Source organism: Falco punctatus (assembly GCF_963210335.1).
Source record: "Falco punctatus genome assembly, chromosome: 7".
In the NCBI taxonomy this organism is placed as follows: Eukaryota; Metazoa; Chordata; class Aves; order Falconiformes; family Falconidae; genus Falco; species Falco punctatus.
The window spans coordinates 47,770,465-47,775,501 of record NC_137587.1 but is presented as its reverse complement, the minus strand read 5'-3'; the positions used below and the strand labels follow the sequence as shown (position 1 = coordinate 47,775,501).

Here is a 5,037-nt window from a genome sequence, read left to right as displayed (position 1 = left end):
GTGAGTGGTGGGCTTTGTCCCTCTGGATATTCAACTTCTGCTCAGTGAAGTGCCATGCACACGGCGGTCCCTTTCCTGGTCGGTGTTGCAGGGAACAGAGTGGTGGCAATCTTCAGCCTGTGATGCAAAGCTGTTCTTCAGCAACGGTGGGGCAATGGCATGTCCCATGGAGCAATCCTTCCAGCATGTTCTCTAGTCTGGCCCATCCCTCTCCCTGTTCGTTTGCAGACTGGGAGCTTCACTGGTCAGCTGCTACCCCTGACTGGTCTTGGGTGTTTACACCAGTCCTGGCCCCTTTTGTAAGAGTCCCATCAGTTCGTATGAGGGGATAGCTCTGGGCTAACTCCACCTGCCTTTCCCGTTCCTTGCCATGGTCCTGCTGTGCTCGTACCGCTCTGACGCGATGTGGAGATTGGCGAGCTACCTTGTAAAATGCTCTCAGAGGAAAGTGTTGGGCATCTCAAAGCTGGGACTCGTTGAGGGGGTTGTCACTAGTCATTTTTCCAGCAGACATATTTCCCTCTAGGATTTCAGTGGGTGAGACGGCTGCTGACCACCTGCTGTAGGCAAAAGCTTTTCCAGGCTGATGTGAAATGTGCTCTCCCTCGTCATCCCCTCTGTGTGTGAAGTGGGTGGGACAGGAGGAGGAAGATGCTGCATGAGGAAGGCACAGGGCTGTATGGTCTGTCAGGGGCACCGGTGGCTGTGGCTTTCAGGCAGCTTGTAGGGGTCTTTGGAGAAAGGCTTTTTTGAAGACACTCCAGTCATACGATGGGTATAGAGGCTTGGGCCTCCTGAGATTTGAAAGCCATTAATCATGTGGAATTAAGGCAGTTAATCAAGTCTCAGAAACTGACAAAAGATTGTCCCTGAAGCTTTTTAACTTTGGAAAATGGTAGTTTCAGCTTTCCACTTGACTACCTCTGTAAGCTAATTCATTTTCTTCAGAAGCAGCCCAAGGTCAGCCATTATGCGACTGTGTCAGCCTGAGATGACGCTTCACTCACGTTAAACTTGAAGCTCTGCTGTGCCCTGCACTGACGGTCTTGGTGTCATGAGGGTGCCATCAGGTACTCTGGCAGGAGCTTAACTAGGGGGAGCAAATGCTGAGGACCTCGGTTTATCCTTGTCTGAAACTTGAAATATTTCGGTCGCCAAATACACCAAATGAGCTCTTGCATGTGCAGTCATGGAGAGTGCTAATGCAGAGCGGGAGTGCGCTCAAGGCACAGGCCGTGGTTGTGCTATCTGCATACTGAGTTCATGCAGAAACACTAATTTAGCTAATCTTTTCTCATTACATAAATTATATAATTAATTCCAAAATTGAATTGCTCCAGATGCTGATTCTTTCTGCCCTCTCGGTTGTCTGCTGCTTCCTTTCCCGTCGGGCCCAGTAGTGTTCCTAGCAGGGGCTGAAGTCCACCGTAGGTCTGCTCCCCGTGCTGCCCTGCGACTGGCCTGCCTGCCGGTGAGCGCTTGGGCTGCGGAGTCCCCAGTGGGGAAGAGAGTGTGTGGATGTGGTGCAGCCCTGACACCACACTTGTCTGCAGCATCCACACCTCACAGGCCTCCTGCCAGTGCTCTGAACTGCGTGTAATGGTAGCCCTGGGCTCATTTCCCAGCTCTGTAACTGGGGTGCAGAGCACAGTCGCTGGAACGAAGAAACTCAAAACATTGGAAACACTGAAAGTCAAGAGAATCTGCGAAATCCTCAGCATGTCACTGTCACCCCAAATTCACACAGGGATGGTGCTGAGAGGTTCCCGTGTGAAGCTTCCCATGCAGGTCACACTCTGAGATTTGTTCTCTGCAGTTTGAAGGAACGGGGAACAGTTTCCCCAGTGAGTGCGTGGATGGGCCGTGGTGGAGAGATGGGAGGGCGCTGGGTGGAAGGGCTGCTACAACAGTGTGGTTCTTTGCCAGGAGGCAGCAGCACTTCACTCCTTTATCCCGTACACAGGCAGGAGGAGAGTGGCTGCTTACATCCAAATAATTGTGTCTCTGTATGCGAGAGTTTCTCCTGCTTTGGTGGTAGGTTGGCAAACGGTCCAGGGCTTAGCAGAAGTGCTAAATATCTAACTCCTGCACTGCACCTGTGTCACGCTGGAACACTGGGAGCACTGGGTTTGTGTGGCACAGAGGAGACGTGTTCTAGATGTGGGTTGGCCTGTGGTCCCAGAGTGATTCAGAATCAAAGTACTGGAGCCTTGATGCAGAGCCAGTTCATATTAGTGGGATATTTTCTGCTAGCTTCAAGGGGCTTTGAAGTTATTTCTTCTTGAAAAGCTGGATGAAATAGTGCGTGGTAGGCATGTAGACACACACAAAGTGCCAGCAAAGCACTGCGTAACAGCAGAAAGGTATTTAGCATGTCTGAATCTAGAAGATGGTCCATTTCTGCAGGTGCAAAGCTGCCATCACATGAGCAGCTTTGACTAGGAAAACAAATCAGATATCCAGCCTGGGGAATGCATCTGCACCGAAGCAGGCATCCCAGGCCATCCACTTTGCAATGCAAATGGAAGAAACAGCAGCTGTTTTGTGTTCTCTCAAAAAACTGCAGAGTAACAGTGTTCGTATTGGCGTTGTACCTGTGTGGCACTGAGCAAGGCTCCATCTAGTTCTCCATCTAGTTCTGCAGACGGCAGTTAGGATAGTCCAGTTTCTTTCGTGTACAGTTTCCCTGAGAAGGCAGGTGGAACACAGGACCAGGGCATGCCATCGCTGCTCTCCTGTAATTACCATCAGTAGCACCAGGTGGCGAGAAAAGTCTTTATTTCATGTCCTGCTCGGTGCCTGGCACCAGCTGGCAGGAGTAGTGCTGGTAACAGCAAGGAGGTAGCCTTAGAGAGGGCAGAAAAGAGTTATTTCTTCCACTTGCATTAGCATCACAAGGCAGGCGGGACAAGATGTGTCAGCTCCTTGTGTGGATCCTGCTGCAAACGTTTCCCCCAGCCGGGGTATGCCATGTCCCCCAGAACAGACCCCCCAGCCTTTCCCACCTGGGGAAGAAACATCACAGTGTTCATGCAGGCTTTAAAATCAACACAAGCAGCAAGCGTTCTCCTCAGCTGCAGAGTCCTAAGCACCGTGTGGTAGGTTGTCATGGATTCTCTGCTCCACTTGTTTCACCTCATGCACTTAAAAGTCTAAGGCAGGGTTTGAAATTGCTTGGAAGTGCTTGGAGGACTCCTGGGGGGTAAGCTCTCAGCTGGTGAAATCTATTTCAGTATCAGCTGCTCCCACTTTTGCATCAAGAGCAGGCAGTGCTGGAGCAGGGGCTTGGACCAGGTGATCTCCTGAGGTGCCTTCTGACCTCCAGTGGCCAGGGGGTCCGGGATTCAGTGGGCACAGCGGGTTGCAGGGCCTCAGCACCACCCCTGACCTCAGCAGTACCCGTGCTGGTGGCATGGAGACACACACTTTAGAAAACTTTCAGAAGAACATGCCCAGAAGAACATCTGCAGTATTGACCTCTGGCTTTTGTACTGCCTTACCTCTGGAAATGCCTTCCTGTCAGGGAGCTGAAAGTGTATGCAAAGAGAGGACAGAAAAATGCAATTAATGGGAGCGGGTGAAGCAGCTTCCAGCTGCATGAAGCCACTCCAGCAATCTGACTTTCTCTTTTTCATATTTTTTATCGCTCTGTGGAGAATAAATTAGATCGGGTCAGAGATGTTGCTAGAGTGAAGATAAAGAGGTCAGAGAGTATCTCTTCAAGTCTGTGTTACCCTGCACACCAGCCCTGTTTTGACTTATCAAAAGAAATAAGTTGGTAGGAGTTGGAGTTATTAGTACAGCTTAACTAGAGAATGGCACTGAATGAAATAACTAGAACAGAGTGAAGCAAGAAGCCTCTTCTCTGACAAATTAACTTGAATCCAATTACAGAGATAAGTTTCTAAAAAATATTTTTTTCCCCCCTGTGATTATTTCAGGGGAGAAATTGAAAACATTTCTTGCAAGATGTGTCCAGGGATGATCTCAACTTCCTGGCAAAACCTGAAACATGGAGACATCTGCCTAAGGCTAGAAATGCTGCTGGGGGTGTTGTGTCTTGCTGACTAGAGCAGGGTTTAAGTTGAATTAGTCTCCTGTGATTGTGCGTCCTTCCCATTCGGATTTCATGGCATCCTTTCTTACATGAGGCATTACAGTGTATGGCGTTGGGGGTGTTTAAGTGGGGTGGCATTAGCACATATTTGGATGGCTGTGCCAAGGCACGAGAGCAGGATTTGTGGTGGAAAGTATTTTGTTTGATATTCTGAGCTGGAGTGCTGTGGCTTTTGGAGAAACACTTTCTGCACAAAACAATCATTTTTCTGAAATATGTTTTTTTGGGAAAAAAACCCAAACAAACCTGCAGTCAGGGCAGAGATTTGAGTTTATCTTGATTCCCCTGCTCACGTCACAGAGCCTGTCCTCATTGGGTGTCCCCTGGCACCTGCACGCAGCAGGACAGCAGCAGCCCTGGGCAGAGCCAGGTGGCTGGCAGGCTCCAGCTCTTCCTGCACGGCTCTGCGCTGCAGCTGCCACTCAGCATTAACTAGCGTGGGTTTCTGACAAGAGTTGTTATCTCGTGTAAAGTTACTTGAAATTAATATTTTCTTTAGTAAAAGTTAAAATTTCAGTACAGATAATCCAGCTGAAGCTCTTAGTATTAGTACATCCTTCTCCTCCTGTCTGAGGGACAGAAGCAGAGTGAGAAGTTTTTCCATTGCATTTCCAACTGCACAACTGGACAATACCAAATGGACTGTGGTTTGGATCTGGGCCATGAAGACACTGCCAAGGAGTGGTTGTCTTTCCCATGTCTCATGTCACCTTCTTATGTCCCCGAGCAGTCCAGCCCAGCTCTGGGAACAGTTCCCCTGCTGCCAGCAAAAGTTTGTGGATATCTGCTCAATGCATCACATGCCTGATATCTTCTGGGAGACTGCTTGTGCTTCCTAACAGAAGGCAGTGACCTGAAATTTTTCCACAGAATCACCCTCCTTATTGTTACTGCATCCTGTAGAGCCCTGGTGTCCTGAT

At 49.4% G+C, this 5,037-nt stretch overlaps 1 long non-coding RNA gene across 1 annotated transcript in view; it reads left to right on the top strand.

The window, feature by feature from the left end:
• LOC308067810 overlaps positions 1-5,037 on the top strand; it is a 206,280-nt gene that overhangs the window by 38,957 nt on the left and 162,286 nt on the right. The window lies entirely within an intron of this gene.